Source organism: Trichosurus vulpecula, chromosome 1, assembly GCF_011100635.1.
Source record: "Trichosurus vulpecula isolate mTriVul1 chromosome 1, mTriVul1.pri, whole genome shotgun sequence".
In the NCBI taxonomy this organism is placed as follows: domain Eukaryota; kingdom Metazoa; phylum Chordata; class Mammalia; order Diprotodontia; family Phalangeridae; genus Trichosurus; species Trichosurus vulpecula.
In genome coordinates, this window is record NC_050573.1 from 59,796,960 (window position 1) to 59,814,840 (window position 17,881).

A 17,881-nucleotide genomic window follows, 5' to 3' on the forward strand; every position below is an offset into this window, starting at 1 on the left:
AGCTTCTTCACAAAATTTGATCTAAGAAATTTCCAGGCAGGTGAGTTGTTCTAGAATGAAAGAAAGGTAGCATGGCCTGTTACAGTGGTTCTCAAATTTTCTGGCCTCAGGACTCCTTCACAATCTTAAAAATTTCTTAAAACTAAAATTACAAGAACTCCCCTAAAGAGTTTTGGTTTATGTGAGTTATATCTGTAGATATTTACCATATTAGAAATTAAAACTGATAAAGTTTAAGATATTCAATAAAAATCATTTAAAATAACAAACATACGATTTCATAAATAACATGCTTTTTGTAAAATAACTATATTTTCTAAAAGAAAAATTTGGGGAGAAGAGTGGCATTGTTTTACATATTTTTTGCAAGTCCCTTGAATGTCTGGCCTAATAGAAACCAGCTGGATTCTCCTATCTGGATTCTCCAATCTGTTGTGATATGTTGATTTGGTTGAAGTATATGAAGAAAATACATCCTCACACAGATATGGAGCTGGGAAAGGGAGGAGTAATTGAATAGCCTTTTCAGATGATTGATTTTCTTTGTGGTATCTTCTGTGACATAACATCAAAACTTGATAAGGGGTATTTTTTTAAAGATTAGTTGCAATATGGAATCTGGAAAACTCCACTGTATGTTCATGAGAAAATAAGAGTGAAGGAGGCAAATAATGCCTTAATATTATTATGAAAATAGTTTTTACTTTACCCACAAGAATACCATCTGGAGTCCAGAGACCTGGGTTGGAATACCAGCATTCTGCTTTATGATCCTGGGGTGAGTCTTTTCTACTCACTGAACCTCATCTGTAAAGTAATACTTGCACCATTAACCTCCAGGGTGGTTGTGAGTAGGACACTTATGGCATTGGTGAAATAGTAGTTGTTACATGTGAAGCATGTGAAGACTTCTCCTGGCCAAATGGGCAGATGAGAACAATTTGTCTCAACAGCCACCAAGGCGGCTGAAGCAGGCACTGTGAAGCGCTTAGAGCTTGGTCAGACGTTGAAGATGACAAGGCTATCACCAGTTGTCCTGACTTTTATCTTGCCACTTGCCTTTGATCACTCTGGAAGACAGAGTGAGGCTGATGACTTTGTGTAATTCTGCCTCACTTAAATCCCATTCACATTTGAGTCAAGACATCACCCTGTGTGAAAACGAAGGATGAACAACAACAGTTATCTGTAGCAGACCTGGAGGCTGACAACCCTTCTATACACCTGCCAGACGGGTGGACCATGGGCCACCCCCAGGGGCTGATGCTTATCAAGGCTTCTTACACTTGCCTCTGGGAAAGCAGGAAAATCATCTCCTCCAGAAAGCAACTTGGATACTCTGTAGCAGGTAAGCTGACAGGAGTACCTAGAGAAAATGCCCTTTGGACTATGACATTTGGCTTTAAGTGACCCTGACTTCACAGTCTGTGGAGGGAACTCACACTTTTTTTTCCTGGGAGAAAGCCTAAACTGCTAGAGGGGTGTGTGTGTGTGTGTGTGTGTGTGTGTGTGTGTGTGTGTGTACCCACTGGTAGAGGAAAAAGGTCTAGTGAGCTTGGGTCAAAACTCAAATGCTGTGAGGTCCCCCACCTTTCCTTAAAAAGCCTATTTAATATTATAGGATCTGAAAAAGGCCTTAAGAGATCATCTAATGCATAGGTTCCCAAGTGGACAATACCACCCCCTGGGGGCACTGGAATGATCCAGGGGGGTAGTAGTAGCCTCAGGTGTAATTGGGGGGTACATTCAACAGAAATAGGGGGCAGTGGAAGCATAAGGAAAGAAGAGAAGAAAATTTTGAAAAACTTTCTTACATGCTTTATCTGTTGTGTAACAGAGTTAAAGTCATAGTGCTTATGTTATTTTCCAAATAAACATACAAAATGTAAGTTATAACCTATCTCTGGTCAAGTCTGTGTGGGATGGATTTTACGAATCCAAAAATTAACAACAGAGGCTCAAGGTGAAAGTAGAAAGGAAAATTTATTACGATCCTGCAGGAAAGGGCCACCCGGACATCGAGAGGACTTGGGGGTCCTCTCAGTGTCAGAGCGCACTGGACACAGAAAATTGGGGTGTTTATATAGGTCCCTAATCGCAATTCCCCCTCCCAACCTTCTTCCTCTCAGCTTGCAGACGTAAGCTTTGAGGGTACAATCTAGACGCGATAAATCTACCCAGGGGCAAACAGTATAGTTATTTTTACAAGCAGGCCACAGTCATAAACCTCCCACCATCCTTACTTCATTCTACTATCAATTTCAAGGTAGTAAATCTGTCTTAAATGACAATGACGATTAAACAAACAGTTCGGTTATCGGTGACAGGCAGGAATTAGTTGTTAGTTACCTAATCCTGCACATCTATATTGCACCTGGCTTTTCGGCTTTCCATCCATTATTCCCCAAACAGAGGTTCTCTTATCTTGGGGTCAATGTACAGGGGTGAGTATCCTGTGTCTTATGCTTATCCTCAGAGAATTTTATGGTTGCTGACTTATTCACCTCAACCCTTCTTTCTTCCAGGCCTCTTGCCATTAGGTAAATACACAGGACCTGTTCTTAACCTCGGGGGGGGGGCCTTACGGTCACTAGCTAAGCTTGTGGAAAGGAAAATATCTAAGTCTATTCTACTTATTTCTATTTATTTAATTTGTTCCCTTTTATGAGAGGTCTTCACTCGTCCCACACAGACCCTCCTCTTTTATTTGCTCAATGAAGACCTCTCACACTAATCTTGATGTATTTTCTCCTTGAGTCTAATTAGCCTATTGAGGATATAAATTGGGGTTCTACACCCTCGGCTCCCATCTTGAGCCCAAGTAGCTGGTCTATAAGTTTGAATGATCCTTTCTGGGGTTCACTCATTACCCCTTTAAGTAAGTACGAGAAGGACTGATTGACACATTGATAAATCAAAGGGGCAGTCCCCTTTATCAATACAGATACAGACACCCAAAAGAAAATAATGATGCAATTGTCCCTTTAAGATTCAAAAAGTCTTTTCCTATACAGCTGTCTGGCATCATCAATGAAGTCCTCTGGCCCTTGGTATTTGTTCCACCCGTCTCCTGTCAGCATCTTCTTCTTCTTCTTGTCTTCTTGTAGGAACCAGCTTCTTCCATTCATCTACAAAAGTTACCTCAACACAACTTTGAGTTATCATTTCTATAACCTTTTAGTCATGCCATGTTTCCTTGATGACATTTACAAAATAAACCACAAACCATTCCTTTAACATGACTAATTGTAACAAAACTTTAGACAAGCTTGATGTTAACCAAATAATATTCTCACAAGCACTTGATCTACTCCTTCTTTCTTCCAAGAATTAAAAGACCCTAACTTCTACAAGACCTTATACAAGGCCCTTATAAACTACCCTTAATTTATATGGGACCACACACAGGAACACTAGTCCCAGTCCTATAGTAACCTAAGATGTTCCTTAATCAATTATTTTAATAAATCTGTTACTATACTTACAAAACTTTCTGATTATAGAAATTTGCCACCAAGAGATTAGGAACTTATAGTCTAGTTTCCTGTCAACTCCAGGTAGAAGTTACGTCAAACTGCAAGCTGCATTGAGCCAGGCTCAAAGTCTGCCAAGCTTCAGCTAAGGGATCAAGTCAAGAGGGTCCCACCTCAGCATAGGCTGAACAGTTGCCCTCTTAACTTTACCATGAAATCATACCTGCAGTCCACGCCTGTCCTTCACAGGGCTGCTGCTGCATCATAGATCAGTGGCTCAGACAGCCTTCCTTGATATTCACACCTGGAGTTAGACTCAGAAAAACAGTCAGTTAACAATCCCATTAAGTCTCTGAATGGCAAGTTTCAAAAATCAGTTTCTTAAGGAACATCTTTAAAGTGAGCCTTAAGTAGCTTGCATGCATTTTCTCCCTTGTTCCTAAAATCTTCCCATTAAGATTATAAGTTATTGTTCTAACACATTTGCATCAGTTTCCCAGACTCTTCTATTCTCCTCTAACTGTGCCTGATCTGAAAGAATGAGATATTCTTCAAGAACTGAATCATATAAATATGATAGGTTCAAATATTAACTTCATCTTTACATTTTGGACCATGGAATGAATTCAAATTCAAACAACCACATTTAACTTATTCATCAATGCAAAAATATTCTCTTAAAGAGACTTACTCATTGAAATTCTTTCTCCCAAACTGGAAATGTCTCTGATTTAATTCCAGTAATTAATTACACCATTTGTCTTAATACCCAATTGCTCTTACATGACCTTAAAACATTTAAGGGCCTTACTCCACATAGATACAGAGTAACTTTAAATCCCAGCCTTAATCTATGGGATAATGATTCAACCTTACATTTGTATCTTTATTTTACAAACTTCTAAATTATTCCCATTAATATTTTCAAAGAATATTATCTTTCATATGACTATACAAGAGCACCAATTTACCCAATCATTTGAAATTACTGGATAATTCTTACTTAATATAACTTAGTACAGTCACTCAAATTTGGTTTTCCATTTTTGAAACTTCAGAGAATTTCAGTTTATATATATATCATCTGTTGTTTTCTATCCCTACCTAAACCTTGTACCTGGTATAAGAATCTTTAGAAATGAGCTCATCTATCCTTTTTAAACTATCAGACAAATACCTTAATAAAGGAGAAATAATCTTGCTTTTACCATTATCTTATACAATTTGTGCAAAAATCCAAATTTAAAATCTATTTATCAAAGCATAAACCAATAATATACATCTGTATATAATTCTTAGAGAAATCAATCTGATCCTGTTAATTTTCTCAAATTTTGCTTTCCTATTTAATTAGACATCTATCACATTACATCTTTGTCTAATCATTTCCTCCTTTTGTAGGATGTTATCTCTATATGATATTTATTTGGGGAAATATAGGTCAAAATTGTAAGCTATTCATTCTTGCATCCCATTGTAGTGACTCAGAGATGTTCCAGTATCTATCTATTATCTAACAGATATAGCATTGTTTACAAAACTTCTTGACAACATAAATTTGCTATGGAAGAAAAGAGGGACAATGTCATATATCTTAACAGAAGGCACTAGATGCTGAAAGCAGGGCTTAGGAGTAGTTCTCAACCTGTAGTGCATGTCATTCTACTATTGGCTTTATGGCACCTATCCCTGTAACCAGAGCTTAAAATAATAGTAAATCGAAGTCCCATAGAATCTTAAATAGCAAATGAATGTCCTTCAGATAGTACTGTCCCAAATTTCATTGAGCTAATAATTATCAAATCAATGTACATATCTTTTCTGTCTTCTAAAATACTTCCTCATATTTTCTCAACATAACAACTATGTAGGGGACAGGAAGGGCTTGAGTAACTCCCATTTGTCCCCAGACCTTCTTATATGCCTTTTGTATTTCCAATCAAACCTTTATTTATCTTTTCCAAATCTCTCAAACCCATTATTCAGCTTTCCTTTATGTTTCAACCATAAGACAAAAATAGCTCATAAATTAGTACTTCTTACTGACATAACTGTCTATACTGGAATCCCATTCCAGCTTCCTAAACAAAACAAAGAGGTTAATGACCAGCCTCACAGGCTGATGGATTTATGTCCCTGCTTACTCATTCTGGAGGAAAGGGACACTTTTAGGAATTAAATCTTATACACACTGGTAAGCTCTAACTTGCTTAAAATCACAAAAATACTTTTCATCCTGATGTTAAAAGGAATACTCACTAAACTTTTCTGAAGAAAATTATTTGGAAAGTTTTAAAATGATAACATCTCTTTTTTTCTTTCCTTAAAGCAAATTAACCCTTAAACATTAGAATTCATTAACTAAGTTGGTGGAAGATGTCCTCATTCTCAAATATTTATACAGAATTCCTAGATATTATAAAGTTCCTTAGTTAAAAAGATGTTGCAATGTGGAGGACACTTAGTTTCTTAAGTTAAGAACATACCCAATTAAATTAGCCTTATCTTTGTTTCAGTTAGACCTCAATTTCAATTCTTAATATAACAACATCCAGATTATAAGAGGAATTGTTTTTTTTTCTAACAACATAGGTCAAATCAAATCTGGAGTCATAATCACTAGTGTTAACATTTTAATTTCTAAGGCCCTTGTTTAAACAGGGCCTGTATAAATACTTGATCTATAGCAAAAACAATTTTAACTGAACTTCCTTTTAGATAAAGACAAAACTTGGATTTCTTAGGTTATAGCAATTGTCCAGCTTCTTAACCTAATACAATTCTAACAAATTTCAGATTATAGAAACATCAATCTTATTACCAACACATGGAGATTTAAAAGTAATATTACTTGCTCATAACCAGATATAACAGTTTCAAACTATCACATTTTTATCATACCCTTTTTAAAGACCAATTCATATACATGACAAAATTTAGACCTCACAAGGGTTTCTCAAATTTACAGCTTAAGAGAACTATAAAAATACAATTTAGAAATAAGATGACTTCAATTACGTTTTCAGATTATCACATATAGAAATTATTAATCCAATTACTTCTGGTATTTATATATATTAATACATTAATATATATAAATACATACATTAATACATCAATACCTTAAATATTAGCTTTAGCCAAATTAAAATGCCCCATGAATTTGAGAGAGGTGTGGCCACGTCCCTTTGTGTGGCGGCAAGAACTTGGGGGCTTGAGAGGAGAGGTTCCTCTGCTTGCCTCCCCCATTTTCCCAATCAGAGGAGGATAATCTCAAATTCCTTACCATTACTTTCTTCCCTTATCTGATCCAGGATGGGAATCTGCTAAAAGGTTTTAGCTGCTCTAACTTTTATCGCAGCCCTGGCTTGGTCAGAGACAGGACAACTAACTTTCACCTGGGTGAATTTCACTCCTGTGTTCACTCCTTAAAAACCTTCTTTATCCAATCAGGAATAACACATTTCCCTTAAATCTGAGGGAAAAGTTTCCCACTCTCTCTTATTTCTCTCCACCCCAAATTTGGCCAGAACTTGGAATGGAGGGAAAAAGAAAGAGCACTTTTCCTACAACTTCCCAAAAGTTTCCAAAACTTTTACTCTCAAAACCTCTATTCACACTGTCCATGCAAATAGATTATATCTTCCTGACACTTCTCTTACTCTCTTTAATGAGTGACTGTTCAGTCTCTCAACCTGTTTCCTTTTCTCCCCAGCCTTCCAGGGACCTTTCTTTTGTTAATTACTTCCTTTTCAACTTCCCTTTTCCACCTAAAAATACTTTCCTCTCTCTTTCTCCCCCTCCCGCTCTCTGATGCTGCCTGCTGCCACAGTCAGAGAGGAAGGGGAAAGAAAGGGCTGCACTCTTAGAGATAACACACTCTCTTCACACAGAAACACAGACAGATACAGAGAGAAATCCACAGAAAGAATCCAAAAGCTCAGGGGGGATTGCCAGACATCCCCAGATTCCTTTCTTTTCTCTTTTTCTATCCCAGCATCTCTAAGCCTACTCCCAGAGAGCTACCTTCAGGGATATTAGCTGTCTTACACTGTTCCTTTCTCAAGACTTCCCAAAGTCTTATCCGGGGGGGGACAGGGACTCTACAGACACCAACTGTCTAGGCTCTCCCTCTCTCGTCCACCCCACTCCAGGGGACAGGGAACTCTACAGACACCAATTGTCTAGTCTCTCCCTCTCTCGTCCCCTCCCGGTCACCCAAGGCCCCATTGCCCTGGGCCGTGTGCACACCACTTACGGACCGATCAGCAACCCAGCTTCCTCAGCTGTCTCTGCAGTCTCTGCAATCTTCGCTAGCACAATCAGGAGCTCCGTTCTATTTCGTCTCTACTTTCTCCGAGTTCCTCTCTTCGAGATCTTTTGTCCTGCCAGGAAGAGCTCTCCCCCAGCGAAACCCCAGGGCCTCCGGAAAAACGGAGTGGGTACCCTGCCCCCAGGGGTCGCAGCGGGACAGCTTCCTCCCAGGCGAGGACTAAATCTCGGTGGGACCTCCAACTGTGTGGGATGGATTTTACGAATCCAAAAATTAACAACAGAGGCTCAAGGTGAAAGTAGAAAGGAAAATTTATTACGATCCTGCAGGAAAGGGCCACCCGGACATCGAGAGGACTTGGGGGTCCTCTCAGTGTCAGAGCGCACTGGACACAGAAAATTGGGGTGTTTATATAGGTCCCTAATCGCAATTCCCCCTCCCAACCTTCTTCCTCTCAGCTTGCAGACGTAAGCTTTGAGGGTACAATCTAGACGCGATAAATCTACCCAGGGGCAAACAGTATAGTTATTTTTACAAGCAGGCCACAGTCATAAACCTCCCACCATCCTTACTTCATTCTACTATCAATTTCAAGGTAGTAAATCTGTCTTAAATGACAATGACGATTAAACAAACAGTTCGGTTATCGGTGACAGGCAGGAATTAGTTGTTAGTTACCTAATCCTGCACATCTATATTGCACCTGGCTTTTCGGCTTTCCATCCATTATTCCCCAAACAGAGGTTCTCTTATCTTGGGGTCAATGTACAGGGGTGAGTATCCTGTGTCTTATGCTTATCCTCAGAGAATTTTATGGTTGCTGACTTATTCACCTCAACCCTTCTTTCTTCCAGGCCTCTTGCCATTAGGTAAATACACAGGACCTGTTCTTAACCTCGGGGGGGGGGGCCTTACGGTCACTAGCTAAGCTTGTGGAAAGGAAAATATCTAAGTCTATTCTACTTATTTCTATTTATTTAATTTGTTCCCTTTTATGAGAGGTCTTCACTCGTCCCACACAAGTCCACTGATAGGTCTTAACAAGCAAGTGTTGGCAGGCGAGCATGTTGTGCATTGTTGGGAAGTTCAGCATGCATCTTCAGGAATATGTGAGTATAATGATTTGTTTACAATACGATACTATACAGTCCCATGATGCAATATTGCATCATCAAAATTTCAATGCAGGAAAACCCCCCATGAATTTATAATAAATTGTTAAATTTAAGCTACACCATTTTAAAAAATTTATATCATTTTTAAATGATGCAAATTTCAAAAAAAATTGTTAAAAGGTTAAAGAAAGTAGATTTTGGGGGGAGGGGGACACTGAGTAATATTTTTAAAGGGGGCGGTAAGCCAAATAAGTTTGGGAACCTCTGAATTCTAATGCCTCTAGTCCTACTGAGGCCCGGAGGGGTGAAGAGACCTGTCCAAGGTCAAACCTAGTAAGTGTCAAAGCAGGAATTTGCCCTCAGCCTCTCCCTAATGAGCCAGTATCTCCTTTGCTCTGTCCGTTGTCTGGCTCCTCCAAGGAAGCTGCCCTACTGGGCGTAAGAATAATAATGATGATGACGATGATAACAGATAACATTTATATAGCACTTACTATGCATCAGGCACTGGCCTAAGCATTTTACAAATATTATCTCATTTGATTCTCAGAGCAAAGAAAATGCTGTTAGATCCCCATTTTACAGATGAGGAAACTGAGGCTGACAGAGGTGGAGTGAGTTGCCCAGGGACAAATAGTTGGTAAATGTCTGAGTTCATATTTGAACTCGGGTCTCCCTGAGCCCAGGCTTGGTGCTTTGTGTACTATGGCACCAACTGACTGCTCAAAAGAAGTAGAGAAAGGGTGCCTGAAAGGACAGGGCACATTGAACATCGGACTAGTCACTGATAAAATGGGGGAAATCCGACTCGGAAGCTACCAGAGAAGAATACTTTGAGGAGGGATGGATGCAAAGCACTTTGTAAACGGAAAATGCTCTGTTGGTTTATCTTGTTTAAATTGTCTAGTTCAGCCCTTCGTTTTACAGATGGGGAAACTAAGGCCCAGAGAAAGGAACTTGCCTGGAAGCACTCAGATTGGTGAAACCTCTCCCATGATGCTACAGGGATTAGAACTTTAGCCTCAACTCTCTGTCCCATGATCCTTCCATCATGTCAGACTATTTCTCTAACTGGGAAACTGTGATATTGGGATGGAACTTGGGTTTTTAATACCTTGGTTATATCTAATTATGACCTTTTTCTTAATATCATGTCCTATATCAATGATTCTTAGCCACAGATTCCTAAGGAACCAATGCAAATGAAATCCATGGATTTCAGGAGATGCATGAACTTGGAGAGGGAAAAAAATACATCTTTATTTCAATATAAGTGGTTTCCTTTGTAATCCTGTGTATTTTATTTTATGCATTTAAAAACATTATTTTGGGATGAGGTCCAAAGGCTTCACTAGACTCCCAGAGGGATCCATGACACAAAGAAGGTGAAAAATCCCTGTTCTCTATTTTCCAAAACAGTGGTTCCCAACTAAGAGGCTAAGATATTGTAAAGAAGTCCAAGAATTCATATACATATCAAGTACCATTATCTTGACCTTTATGTAACTCCAATACAATATGAAGTGTTATTCAGTATAATAAATATGCAAATGTACATTCAATAAGCAAAATAAAAAAGCATGTCTCACACATATGTATTATTTTTCAAATGTATATAGTTGCTATTGTGAATAATTTTTTAAATCATTTTAAAAAACTGTAATATGCTCTGAAAATGAGAGAGACTCAAAACATGTGCCCCACCAAAGTAACAAAGAAGGGATCAGATACCATCTCCTTTGAAGAATGGTTGAATGAAATGGAGATATTGAAACTGGCAAAGAGCACACTAAGAGGAGAATGTGACTGGCATCTTCAAGTATATGGAGGGTCATTCCTCCAGTGGAATGGGCTGTCTCCTAAGTCTTCACAGTTAGGAGCCAAAAAAAATCTCAACAGGCTATAATGATGGCCTGAATCTAGTTGAATCCAATTCAACAAGCACTTATTAATTTTTGTTAATTATTAAATTTATTAATACAATATAACAATGTAAGATAATATGATGAAAGGGGCAAATTGAAGTCTAACATTTGGATAGAAAACTAGACAATACTTCCCATGAAAATGATTTAGGGCTCTTAGAAGACTCAAGCTCAGGAAGAACAACATGGCACTTTCAAGAGAGCAATATGGTCTAAGGCTGCATTAACCCAAGGAGCCCATTCAGCAAAAGACATTGGGGGAGCTGGGGGAGGGAGGGAGGGGAATGAGGGGTTAGCCCTCCTTTATCTCAGGCACAGTACATCAGTAATACTATTCTCAGTGCTGGGCAACCCGTTTGAGGAAAGACACAGACAAATGGAAGAGCATCGAGAGGATGATGACCAGGGTAGGGACAGGATGGGAAATCATGCTGCATGAAGATAAGCTAAAAGAACTAGAACTGGGAATGTTTAGCCTGGAGAAGGGACTTAGGGAGACTGGATGGCTGTCTTCAGAAGCATGCAACAGGCTGTCAGATTGCAGGAGGATTAGATTTGGCATTCTTGACCCAAGAGGGACAAACTAGAAGCAGTAGATGGAAGTTGCAGAGATCAATTTCGACTCCAAGTAAGGAAAACCTTTCTAAAATTAGGACTGTTAAAAAGTGAAAGGACTGCCTTTGAAAGTCATGAGTTCCTCATTGGAAGAGGTTAGGATGTCCAGGAGGTTCCTGTCCAGGACACAGATGACTTCTAAGGTCTATCCGTCCCAATTCTGAGATTCTGTGGCTCATACAGAAGCTGGATGACAGACCATTTGTCAAGGATCCAGTGGAGGACATTCCTGGATGGGGTGGCAGGCTGAACAAAATGTTCACTAAGGTCCCTTTTTCCTGTAACTGTCTGATTCTAATCTTCTGGGATAACTAATCCTTCAGTTTCTGAGTCTCTTTCTGGCTTTCTATGTCGCTTTCATGCTCTTTTACACCATCCCTTCCCTGCTGATGATGCAAGATTATTCTCTTTTGCAACCCTGCCTTTGGGAATGATTCCCCTGCAGAGATTCTCCTTTGCAATCTTAGCTCCTCCTCTCTTCAAAGCTTTTTCAGACCTCACACTTTCTCATGTTGTGAAGGGAAGGGTCTGCTGTATATTGGCACATGCTGGGCGGTGGAGTGAAGAGATACCCTGCCAGACTCTGCAGGTGTTTGGTCAGGTACGAAAGGATAGGACATTTCTCTTGAGGCCAGGAAGGGGCAGGGAAGATATGAGTCACTTTCATTTTGGAGATGACACAGTGTTGTGGAAAGGGTGTTTGAGAGGCCTGGCCCAGAATCTCTTCTCCACTGTTCAAGGACTCAGTGACCATGGGGAAGGCCCAGAATGATAAGAACCTCAAAAGAGCACAGCAAACCCAACATGGCCTGGAGCAGAAATTCCCCAACAATGTCCTCCAATAAAGGACCATCCAGCCTCTGCTTAAAGACTCCCATTAATGAGAAACTCAATCTATCTACTTCAGAATAGCTTTAATTACTTGGGAGTTCTGTATGTCATTCGTAAATCTGCCTCTGTGCCCCTATCCATCGCCCCAGTCCTGTCTTCTGGGGCCAAGCAGAACAAATCTAATCAAAGCTAATGACAAGCCTCCAAAAGCTTTGAGATGAAGGCAGCACAGGGTGGTGAGTGGAACCTTATAACTGAAAGTCATGAACGCCTGGGTGTAAATCTTGCCTTACTATTAGCTGTGTCACCCTGAGCAAGTCACAACCCAATGGGCCTCAGATTCATCATCTATAAGTCTGGACTTAATGGCCTCTAAGGTCCTTTCATATTGAGTCTATAATCCTAAGTCCCTATTACCTCCCCCAACACACCCCAAAGTCTTCTCTTTTCAGCCTAAATAACCCCACTTTTTTCCAATTAATTCTCACGTGTCTCACGTGCCTCTAGTCCCCTCATCACTAGGGCCTCCCTCCTCTGGAGCTTCAGTCCTCAGCTCCTAGCCATAGAGCTGGGAGGGGCCTCACAAGCCATCCATTCCGACATCTTCCTGCCTTTTACAGTTGAGAAATTTGAGGCTGAGAGAGATTAAGTCACGAGGACCTTCAACTCTAAGAACCCCTCAGAGACCAAGCCTCCTACATTCTCACCTCACTGAGGAGTCTGTTGGCTGGCTGGCTGTTATGGTCAACTCCCTTTCCAACCACACCCTTCCATCTCTGGGGGAGGCAGAACTAACAAACATTTTGTGTGAAAAAAGATCTGGGGGTTTGAGCAGCCTGTAAGTTCAATATGAATCAACAGTGTGATTTTGGCTAATGTTATCTTAGGCTAAATTTAAAAAGGCACAGTGTTCAGAATGAGGAAGAATGCAGGGCATGTTACTGGCCTTAGAGCTATCAGATGTTCAGTTCTGGGGGCCATGTTTTAGGAAGGATATTGACAAGTTGACACCCGTCCCCAGGAAGATTATTGGTATGATGATGATCAGCTGAAGATGTTTAATTTGGAGAGGAGAAGACTGGATGGAGGACATTGGCATGACATCTGCCTCCATGTATCTGAAGAGCTGTTGTGTGGAAGACAGATACAATGCTTCTCCTTGGGCCCGGAGAACAGAGCTAAGAGCAGGAGGCATGAGGTGCCAAGAGACAGATGTGGGCTTGAGTTAAGGAAGAACTTTCTAACAATCAGCTACTATGGCAGCTGTCTTAAGGCAGAGAAGGAGGCAGCAAGTTCCTGATCAGGAGACATATTCAAATAAAGGTGAGATGACCACTTGTCAGAATGCAGTTGAGGAGGCAACGCCTGCCTCACTTTGGTGCTGGGCAAAATGCCCTCTGAGACCCCTTCAGCGCTAAGATTCTGTAGGGATAAGAAAGTGTCGATTCACTGAGAGCCGGGAGGTGTGGGTTTTGGCTGGTCTGCCACCGTGGCCTGGGCATTCCATGTCGCCTTAGGTTTATAAGGGGTAGTGGCTTCTCTTGCTGGGGACAGGGCCCAACCTTGATGGCCTCCTGTGCTCCCTGCGAGCTTTAAAATCTACGGCTGCTGAGCTCAGCAGGAACCTCAACACCGTGTGCCAGCTGCATTTGTGTGCAGGACAATGCAAGGAAAAGCGGGATGACGACAGACACAGGCTCATCAGGGACTTCTTTATGATACAAGCACGTCAATCTTCCTAAGCATGTTTTTAAAATGTTGGCTCATGGGGGAGGAGTGATAAGTATTTATTATGAACCTACTATGTGTCAGGCATTGTCCTAAGCGCTTCACAGTTATTATCTCAGCTGATACTCACACTCTTGTGTGGTAGGTGCTGTTATGATCCCCATTTTACAGATGAGGAAACAGAGGGGGCAGTTTTAACAGCAGTTTAGTGATTTCACCAGGGTCACACAGTTAGTAAGTGTTTGAGGCTAGATTTGAACTCGGGTCCCGAGTTGAGGACTGGTACTCTGTGCACTATGGCGCCCCCCAGCTGTCTCATGGGATCATAATAGAACTGAAAGAGGCCTTAAAAATCATCTAACCCAACTCCCTCATTGTACAGATGAGGAAAGGGAGGCCCAGAGCAGATGTGCCGTACTCAGCGTCACCAAAGCAGGGAGTGTCAGAGCAGGCACTCGGATGGGGCCCCCGCACTCTTGTACGAGGGAGGCAGGCCTATGGGTGACCAGGTCTCTTGTCTTTCTCCTGCTATGACTGTAGCAAGTTAAAGCTGTGATAGTCCTTGGACAGAGTCTTGTCCAGCTCCTCCTAAGCCTACGTGGGCATGAAGCCCTCAGGGTCCTCAGGGGAGTTGCTAAGACCAGAGCCAATCCTAGGAGCCTGAGTTCTGGGCGCTCAGATGACATTTGATGACATCTGAAACTGTATAAAAAGAAAGAACAGAGTCATTTGCTCAGGGCTCTCACTCTTGGCGGTGTGCTGATGTGGAGACTCACAAGCCTCCAGCTTGTAAACCCAGATGTTAGGACTTTGTTAAATTCTGGTAACTATGAATTGAGATTTGAACCGGACAAGGTCTGTCTGTTGATGTTCGTAATTTGTTTGTATTTGCTCTGAAGCTCATGGTGCTGGTTTTTCCCCCTGAGCTGACTGAATGATATCTGTATGTTGGATTAAAGTAAGATTGTTAACCCCTTAATGTTGCTTTCCTTAGTAAAGCAGATCAAAAGAACCTGGGCTTGCAGGGTTCTTGTTGTTGGGCTTGTGCTGGTTTTTCACCCCCACAGCAGCTGCTAGCCGAATTGTTGAAACATTACTGCAAGTGACGAGTCGGGGGCTGGCAGTCTCCTTCCTGGGTGCTGTGGGAGCAGGAGTGAGGGAAGGGGAGGCTGGGCCTTGCTGAGCATTCCTGCCATGTGGCCAGGGGCAGAGTGACTCACATTGACTCTGGCATAATAGCAATTAAGATCTGCAGCTGCTATTAATAGCGGCCAGGACTGGCTCAGCAGGGGCTGAATGAGCAAACTCTTCCTTCTGAGGGGCTCTCATTCAGAAATGCTGAGCCAGGGCCTGGGGGTGGGGGGAGAGCACTGCACTGCACCACGGACCTGAGAAGCTAGGCACTCAGCCTGCTAGCTTCTCTTCTTTCTCTGACAACTCTGGGCAAGCCCGAGGGCAACTGCATATTTATGGGGCGTCCTCAACTTCTAGAGGGACTGGAAAACTCTGACCAATAATAATATCAATAACAGTAAAAGCAATAAAACCAACAAGCATTTATTAAGTGCCGATTCTGTATCAAGTACTATGGAGGGGCTGAAAATTCAAGCACAAAAAGTGAAAGCAAATCTACTCTCCAGGAGCTCCCATTCTGTCAGGGGAGACAGCACAGATACATATAACTAGAAACAGATTAAACACCAAATAAATGCAAGGTACTGAGGGAAGGAGAGATCAGTAAGGCTTCCCGTAGAGGGTGGTGCTTACGCTAAGTCTTGAAGGAAGAAAGGGATTCTATGCTGTGAGGTGAGGGAGAGAACCCCCTGGGCTTGGGAGAGTGCCCATGCCAAGGCCTGGAGACAGGACCCAGAGCTGCTGGGCCAGCCAGTGTGCCTGGGAACAGAGAGAAGGACAATTTGGTTGGCTCATAGCATGTGGGAAGGGGAGTAATGAGACTGGCAAGGTCAGCTGGGACCAGGTTGTAGTGGGTTTTAAGAGGCAAACACAGTTTATATTTTATCCTAGAGTATTGTAACATGGAATCATTGGAGTGTATAGGGTAAGGAAAAGACATGATTAGACATATGCACAGGAAAAATCACTTCAGCATCTGTATAAAGGAAGGACTGGAATAGGGGGAGACCTAAGGTAGGGAAACCCATTAGGAAGCCAATGCCACAGTCTAGTTGAGAGGTAATGAAGGCCTTAACTAAGGTGGTGGCTGTGTAGTGGAGGAAGGATATGCCAAGAGAGACATCATGGCAGCAGAAATGGCAACGGATTGAATACATAGGGGGAGGGAGGAGTGAAGAGTGGAGAGTAATTAACCCCAGTAATGAAGCCTAGAGGAATGGTGGTACCTTTGAAAGAAATAGAAAAATCTGGAAGATAAATTGGTGGGTAATAATAATAGCTTACTAAATCACTTGGACATCCTCAAAGTACCCCTACCACAACATAAAACAACTGTGGGATGAGTAGTACAGTATTCCCACTTTACAGATGGGGAAGCTGATGCTCAGGAAGGAAGTCATTTGCCCAAGGTTACACAGCTATTTCATGCTAAGCCCCCTCTGGCACCTCTCCCCTCTCTTTTCCAGCTTCCTTTTGCAAATGTCTTCCCTCATTAGATGGTAAGCTCCTTGAGGGCAGTGTGGAAAATATTATACTATTTTATAATATTTCTAATTTCAACCAGACCCAGAGCCTGAATTAATGAGTAACTGGATGAAGATCCAGGACCTGGGCTTCTTTGTTTTCTCTAAAAGTTTGCTCAGGTAATAAATACCCTTACCTCTGTCAACAAGGCCAGATCATTAAGGACATTACCCTAACCCCAAGAGAGATTACCTTGCTTAATATTCTACAGGTATATACTATGTTATGGAATGTAATGAGACACAGAGATGCTGGGCTGTAGTTTCATCTGACTTTTGTCAACATCCTTTACAACTCTATTCCATTAAGGAAAATCCTCTTCTTGTATCATGGTTAAACATACATGGGGGTCATAAAAAATGAGGTAATACAGGCTTGCTAGCTCTGCTAAAATAACGTATATAAGTTTTCTCATTGCTTTGTTCTGGCAGCCAGAGTTTATACTCTGACTCCTTGTATGTACAAGTAAGCTAGCTTCGCTATGCTTTAAGGGAAAATAATAAACAACATGGATTTTTCTATCACCTAGCTCTGTTGTTTCCTTCAACCAAATTTTCAGGTTTAACAGTAGGGACTGTCTTTTTTTTGTTATTTGTATCCCCAGAGCTTATCACAGGGGCTGGCATGTAGTAGGGGCTTAGTAAATGTTTATTGACTATTACTGACTAATGCTTGAGCTCTAGAGCTACGAGTCTTTCCAATTCTAAGCCTGGGACCCTACGACCTAGTGATGACTACTCTACAGGTGTCCAGATTCATACTGGCTACATATAGTACACTTTCCACTTTAGTATTATGCCCCTCAAATGAAATGAAATGAAGGAAAACTGGACCACAGAATCACCAGGCCAGCAGCCAAAAGCTTCCTAATTATTTTCCTTGCCCAGGTAGGAGGACCCCTAACCTAGGCACAAAAACAGCTCCTTTGTCTGGAAATCTTGGTCACAGACAGATCAGGGCAGTGGTTTGCCCAAGACAACCCAGGTATGGTCATAGAACCGGCCCTGTCTTGTACAATACCCTCTACCTCTCAGAAAATCTGATCCCTTTAGCCTGCTTTCTCTAGGCCTGGGCTGAAGCTAACTGCTTCTGCGCAGTTAGCTTCTGCCCTCTGGCTGTTGTCAGCACCAGCTGGGTTTCCTCCAACTCTCACTGTCTCTTCCCAGCAGCTTCCTTCCCAGCCTCCTATTCTATTGGTCAAGCTGGCTCCCTGGGGCCCTGTTCCTGCTGGACCCTTGGGGTTGGTGACTAAACAGAGCTCCT